The sequence below is a fragment of the Gorilla gorilla genome, chromosome 19 (genome assembly GCF_029281585.2).
Source record: "Gorilla gorilla gorilla isolate KB3781 chromosome 19, NHGRI_mGorGor1-v2.1_pri, whole genome shotgun sequence".
Classification (NCBI taxonomy): Eukaryota; Metazoa; Chordata; class Mammalia; order Primates; family Hominidae; genus Gorilla; species Gorilla gorilla.
In genome coordinates this window covers 50,680,918-50,688,761 of record NC_073243.2, presented here as the reverse complement: position 1 = coordinate 50,688,761, position 7,844 = coordinate 50,680,918, and the positions used below count along the sequence as shown (strand labels likewise).

Here is a 7,844-nt window from a genome sequence, read left to right as displayed (position 1 = left end):
CAACTATTAAATATTTAAAAATATGTTGACCAATTTAAGGTTTTGAAATAAAAACATTATATGACCAAAAGGTTTGATAAATTCTCAAAAGCATAACACTGTCTACTTCGCTGTAGGTATCTCCTGAGCACCAGATACTAAGCTCCCTTGATGAAAATAGCTTTTCAAAATATGATAGATATGCTAGTGCACTGTATTCGGAAAAATGTGAGTTCATATGGACCTGTCAGGATGTAAAAAACATGCAATACTTGGTGTGTTTCCTAAGGAGGGCCCCAGGTAAGGCCCCAGTGCTGTGCTTCTCACATTGAAAACACATATGAATCACCTGGGATCTTACTGCAGTGCAGATGGTTACCCACTAGGCCAGGGTGGGGTCCAAGAATTTCTACCAAGTCCAGGTGATATTCATACTGCTGGTTCATGGATCACATTTTGAGTAGGAAGGTAAGGCGTATTTCCCATGAAGCACCATTGCAGAATGTTTATTACTAGGCCAATATTTACCTAGGCATTTCTTTGCTTTATATATTAACACTTCTATTGACACAGATCATAAAATTTCTGTTTTCCTTTCTTTGAAAATTAAAATATATGGTATACTAAAACTTAAAAAAAAATCAGACAGTTTTTTCCCCCAGGTACTTAAGAGGATACAAACCCATGAAACTTGGCCTCAATTAGATTACAGTGGTCCCTCAGGGTCTTTGGGGATTGGTCCCAGGTCTCCAGGCAGATACCAAAATCCATGGATGCTCAAGTTCCTTATATAAAATGACATAGTATTTGTATATAACCTACACACATCAATATACTTCAAAGCATCTCCAGATTACTTATACCTAATACAATGTAAATGTTATGTCAATAGTTATTATGCTGTACTGTTTAGGGAATGACAAGAAAAGTCTGTACATGTTCAGTATATACACAACCATATTATTAAAAAAAAATTGGATTGAATACACAGATGTGGAACCCATGGATACGAAAGGCCTACTGTACTTGGAAGTATCAATAGGAAATTTCATCAAAATTGATGGTGAATTTCGCACAGAATTAACTCTCATTTTGTTTTTATTTATTTAGCATATGTAAGTCTGTCTCTAATAATAAAATAATTACAATGACTATTTTTCTCCAGCTCTAAATGTATTATAGCAACAACGCAGGATCAAATATAATTTGAGATCCCTTTGAAGGGGTATAAGCTGTTGGTTGATAATGATGTTGAGTAGGTGGTCCAAAATGACTCAGTCTGAACATCCTCAATTGTTTGCCTTAGACCAAATTCTAAGTGATTGTAAGAATTCATCTTCTTTGAATATGGTGTATTGAATTTCTTAATGAACTCTCCAGCAAACATGAAAAAGTAAATGATGTTATTTGGGCAAGACTGTTTGCTTATAGAAATATAAGAATGTCATCTGTGGAGTTTTGAAACTTTATCCTAAATCATCACACATGGTTCCCAGGGGAAGCTTGTACATATATTCTGAAGTAGAAACTGCTCTTTTAATGGTGATATTCAGAATCTAGTCAGGCTGATCATTGTCCTAGTCTCAGCTTTTAGCCTCCTGTTTCCTCCATCTGAAATGTTCTTGCCCTTCATCTCCTTTGAGTCTATGCAAATGTTAACCTGGAGGGCTACCCTATTCAAAATTGCATCCCTACTGATACTTCCTGTGTCATTCCCTGACTTTTTTCCTTAGCACTTATCACTATCCAACATATATTTTTTACTTATTTTTCTTGAATATTGTCTATCTTTTCTGTAGTTTTCTACTGCTGGTGTAACAAATTATCAGAAACTTAGTGATTTAACAATTAAAATATATCATTTTATAGTTCTGTAGGTCAGAAGTCCAACACAGGCCTCAGTGGGCTAAAATCAAGGTGTCTTCAGGGTTGCATTCCTTTCTGAATGGGCTAAGGGAGAATCTGCTTCCTTGCCCTTTCTAGCTGTCCACATTCCTTGGCTCCTGGCCCCCTTCCTTCATTTCCAAAGCCAACAAAGTTGCATCTGTCTGACCCTTTTTCTGTTATCACATCTCTCTCTAACCTAACCAGGGAAAAGTCTTTGCTTAGAAGGACTTGTGTGATTAGATTGGGCCCACTGGGCTAATACGGACACTACATCTCAAGGTCTGTGCCCCTAATCAAATCTGCAAAATCTTTTTTTGCATGTGAGGTAATGCTCATATAGTCCAGGGATTAGGCAGTGGAGCTCTTTGCAGGGGCCATTATTTTGCCTATATTCATTGGAATGTAAGCTCCAAAAGGTCACGGATTTTTATTTGTTTGATTCACTGTTATATTCCTAGCACTTACAGCAGCACCTGGTACATAGTATAAACTCAAAAAATATTTATTTCAGCAAATTAATGAAAGAAAATTGGATTGGGCTAATGATGTCATGACAAACACATATTTGAAGTGCAGGCGCTAGACATAGACCCTTACTAGATTTTTCTGTTTTGATTTTTGAGATGGTATATCACTCTCACCCAGGCTAGGGTGCCGTGGCGCTATCTCAGCACACTGTAACCTCTGCCTCCTGGGTTCAAGCCATTCTCCTGCCTCAGCCTCCTGAGTAGCTGGGATTACAGGCACCTGCCACCACCATGCCCAGCTAATTTCTGTATTTTTAGTAGAGAAGGGTTTTCACCATGTTGGCCAGGCTGGTCTTGAACTCCTGACCTCAGGGGATCTGCCTGCCTCAGCCTCCCAAAGTGTTGAGATTACAGATGTGAGCCAATGCATCTGGCTAGCCTCTACTAGATGTTTGAAGAGTTAATCACTTGAATTAAATAAACCTTAGTCCTCATTTGAAAAATGAGACCATCACTTTGCCCACTTCATAGAGTGGTTTAGAGAATCAGTCAATGTGATCTACATTGAAGTGGTCTGAAAATTCTTAGCTAAAGAAATGTAAATTATTGATACTATACTTTTTAAGTTGGTCTAGGTATCCTTACCTAAAAATTTAAGTTTCTTTGAGCTCAAAATATCAGCAATTTTGGTCACAGTTCACTCCTCAGACTTTCAGAAACCCCGTTCAAGATGCTGAAAAAGATGTGGGAAAATCTTAAAGCATGGCAGTAGCCTTCTTTGGTTTCTTTTTTGCCAAACATACCATTCCTCAGGGTCATTGCCCTAGACTGAGTGTAGCATGATTGGACCATCTAAGAAGATGGTGGGATAACAGAAAGTTATTTGGAGTCTTCAGACCTCAGTCTAGTCCAGGCTCTTTTTGACTGGGCATTTCCATTAGTATCTCCAAGCCACCCTGCTGCCTAGAGTTTATCATTCTCAGCTACATGTTATTAAAACATGTTAGCAAGTACTGCAGTGGTGCAGAAGAAAGGCCCTAACAGCCTTATTGTTTTTATTTCCTTAAGGTAGGACTAGAACATAACTAGAACACTGTCTTCATATAACTTAAGTTTATAAACAGTATCATAGAAAAGATAATATGCTCACAAATACTTGTAGATTTTGCTGATCTTTCAAAAAATGGCACTTAGAACTTCTATCATGTATTTTTAGAATATTTGTACAAGGAAATGAGCTTCTCCAATTTTATTGAAAACATTTGTCAATTTTATTAAATTTTTTAAAACTCAGAATTTGCTTGGAACTCATATGCTTATATTTACTAGAAGACTAAAAATCTAAAGGTTTAAGATAGAATTTTCTATTGCCTTAGCAAATCTGTAATGCCCAAATTAGAAAAGTTATTTTTCTCCAGGATTGATGTAATTAAAAACACTAAAGGGTGGGGGGGTCAAACAACAACAAAACAGTCTTAATATAGATGTGGTTTGTTTCTCTGGGCCTGTGACTACATATGGATATTTGGAAACATTACAGTGTTTGGCGACAACAAAGCTATTCATTGTTAGTCAACAGATATGCACACTGTGGTGAAAACTCAACCAATAAAATTGTTAATTTAATGCAGTGATTCTCAAAGTGTGGTCTCCAGACTAGCAGCATTAGTGTCACTTGGGGTCTTATTAGAAGCACAAAATTGGAGGCTGTACCACAGATATACAGAATTAGAAATTTTGGGGAAGGGGCCTGGTAATGTGTGGCTTATTGGCCCTTCCAGGTGATTCTGATGATCATTAGTGGACGCCCTTTTACTTTCTTACCTTAAAATGTCTTATAATCTTGTTTGATAATGTATATGAAAAAGCACAATTGCTTTTTAAAAGGTGAAAATCTGAGTCAGCAATTAAGGCTAAGTCATATCTAAAAATCATGTGGGCAGAGTATTTCGAAAACTAGATATTTGAATCAGCTGTAAAAGCCTCTGCTGCAACCCAAACCTAAAACTTCCCCTAAAACCCAAACCTAAAAGTATTATTTATTCAATAACTTACATAAATTATCCATGTAAAATAAACATTGTATATATTAAGAAATGCTTTTCACATATTAATTGAAATCTAGCTTATTTTGTTGGAATTTTCTCTTGCATTTTAGACATATTTTCCAGAGATTGATTTTCTTGCTCTAAAATTTTATTGGAAACCCAAAAAAAGCAAAACCAAACAGACAAGCCAACAATATTCTCATATAATCAACCAGATTTTTTAAATCCAGAGTCTTAAAAATATGGGTATTTTCCCCTGTGAGTTAAATAAGCACAAAACAAACATATTATATGGTCTATAGTTTTATTTTAGTAACTGGAAACACTATTTTGCCTGCATTCCAATTGTTATAATAAAGGTGAAGTGAAAGTCCTGAGACAGCCTCAAGGATCTGGTGGCTAATTCTTTCAACAGAACCAAGGACAGGGTCCGAGACGACAAGGTCTGTTTCAGCTGGGTCTCAGGTGAGTGTCCAGGGTATAGAGAATGGGGTTGAAGACTCTTTCCACAAGAGCAACAGAATAGTATGCACATGAAAGTACCCCATTACCAAGAGGCCTTGTGGGATGAACCTGTGTGCAATGGAGTTACACCATCCAGGACTTCCTGAGTAGAGGATTTTGGGTTATTGGTAGACAATGGAGAGCCAATGAGATTTCAGGATGTGGATTTACATATCACAGTCTCTTGTTAGGATGATGAACTCCAGCCAAAGTGTAAGCTCTAAACTGAATCTTACAGAGCCTGTTGTCAGGAAATTCTGGCAATTTCTAGCTTGACAAAAGGCCAGGCCAAAGCAGTAGTGGTGGTGATGGAGGCCAGAATGTGAGAAAACTTTGGGCCAGGTTTGAATGTGATGGCTGAAGGAAAAAATAGGAAACAAGGTAAAATCTTGGGCTTCTTGTTAAGTATTTCTTAATATTGGGTATGATGCTTATTTTGCATTACTTATCCATGCAAACTATTGAGGACAACAAGATAATTTTGTGCTTAGATTGGTGTGTGTGTGTGTGTGGGGGGGGGTCCTCTATCATGTATCTAGCTGATTCAAATCATTTTTTTCTAAATGATAGGAACAGGTGAAAAGTGATATCCCTGGGAGTCCGAGCAAGTATGGATGCATTTCTTAACCAGCAGTTCTTTAAGTGGAAGTCTGTGAACCTCTAAAGCAGCGGAGTCATGAAAGACATTTAGAAAAATACAGTCACCTGGGTCCTGTCCCCAGAAAGTCTGATGTCATTTTTCTGGGTGTGTGGCCCAGGCATCAGATTTTTTAAAGTTCCCCAGGTGATTGAAAGTGGATAAGAACTAATGCTTGAAAATATAAGTGAAGGCTTTTTTCAATTAGATAATATAACTTTAATTTCATTCTGTTGATTTGCCTAATAATCTGTTGTGATGCTAATGAAACCAAAGTGTTACATATTTACCTCCTAGGGATGATGCAAAAACAAATAAGATAATATGTGTTAAAGTACATCAAGCTGATACCTATTTGGGCCCTGTTGTCAACAACAGTGTTTCAACATTTTCCTACAGGGAATAAATACTTACATAAATCACTGGGAAAATACAGCAAAGTAGCATAATTTCTTTGCTTTTACCTTTAACATGTGGGCTATAAAATTGTCTATAAAACACTATCTGCAACAACTTATAATAAATACATCCTTTTTATTGACATAAGATGGGTAAATATAGTTTTAAAAGGCATCAGAGGAGCTACAAAGGCAAACTGGATGTCAACACCCATTTTGAGGGGGTTAATTTTTCTTCCAGGAAGTTTATAAATGGCAGGTCCTGGAAATCCTAAAATCCCTAGATGGACTTTGCCTTGCACATACTTGACATTCAATAAAAATTCTGGAAATGCCTGAAAAAGATCAGCACATGTGTTGTCTTAATATAGCACAGTAACATTACATTGTTTGGGATGGGTTGTGCTGAAAAAGTTGATCTCTTCCAAGACTTAAAGAATAGTGTCTGAAATTTAGCAACAGGAAATCTGGGCAGATGTGTAATGAAAGTGCTGTGAAATGATTAGAATATCTAAAACAAAGAATAAAAATACCATGGATTTGGTAATATTGGAAACACAAAAATGGAATATATCAAATACACATGAAGTTCTATCTGGAAAATTTAAAAAACTAGCTTTTGGGCCAGGCGTGGTGGCTCACGCCTGTCATCCCAGCACTTTGGGAGGCCGAGGTGGGTGAATCACGAGGTCAGGAGATCGAGACCATCCTGGCTAACACGATGAAACCCTGTCTCTACTAAAAATACAAAAAAATTAGCCAGGCGTGGTGGTGGGCACCTGTAGTCCCAGCTACTCGGGAGGCTGAGGCAAGAGAATGGCGTGAACCCGGGAGGCGGAGCTTGCAGTGAGCCGAGATCACGCCACTGCACTCCAGCCTGGGCGACAGAGCAAGACTCAGCCTCAAAAAAAAAAAAAAAAAAAAAAAAAAAAAATTACCTTTTGGCTACTTTTAAAGATTTTCCACATGAAAGTTGGAACTACCCAACTTTCAATGAAGAAGTCTTAGCTCTATGCATTTGCAATATTTAACTTCTCCCACTTTTTTCCAAATCTCTTAGATTTCAGCCGTTATGACACATTTCTAAGACCTTAATTCAGACCCTTACAGGCTTTTGAAAAGACTCTTTTTTCTTTAATATGAGATGTATTGTGTACCTATTACACTGAATGGCACTATAGAAAAATATGGCTAATCTGTATTTCTGTACTCTCTGTGAATGAGCTAAATACAATGTTTACCACCACAAATTTGGTACAACCTACATGAAATAAGACTTCAGTTTTAAATATAATACTGTTCCACATAGTATGACAAATATATACTTGGTATATGAACCATTTGGTATGCTACAATACGACCCACCCCCAATTTAAACAGGCTTATCTGAAGTTTACAGAAGATTTAATATAGTTTACTAGATGATTAAATATATGTATGGGTGTGCGTGTATGTGCATGCACACATATTTTCATGAGTGGTTAATATAAAAGCTATGATAGAATGTGAGGGTAAACACTGTATTAGCTAAGTACTATAGAGCAAAAGAATTCAGAGGACCTGGACTAGGATAAAGAGCACAGGAAAAGAAGATGAGATTTCCATAAAACAAGCTTTGACAGCTTTGACCAACTCTTAACTGTCTGCCTGTAGTTTACATTATGTATGAGCAGAAAGTTTGTATTTCACATAGAAGCTTTCCAGTTATTAATTAGGAAAATGTTTACATATGGTATGTCACATGAGTAGGTTTATCTCCTTAGCAGACCAAAGTAATGCAGATATTAAAAAGAATATGTTGTCAGAAATAAATTATTCATGCTTCCTAACTTTTCTAATTTGGTAATCTGAAAACATTAATAGGATTTGGCCATTCTTAATTGTGTTGATGACTATCCTTGCTCTCTTTATTCTCAAGGCTAGT

The 7,844-nt window shown here is 36.8% G+C and overlaps 1 protein-coding gene across 2 annotated transcripts in view; it reads right to left on the bottom strand.

Moving 5' to 3' along the window:
• The window catches only part of PDE4D (phosphodiesterase 4D), an 800,884-nt gene that overhangs the window by 559,253 nt on the left and 233,787 nt on the right, over positions 1-7,844 (bottom strand). The window lies entirely within an intron of this gene.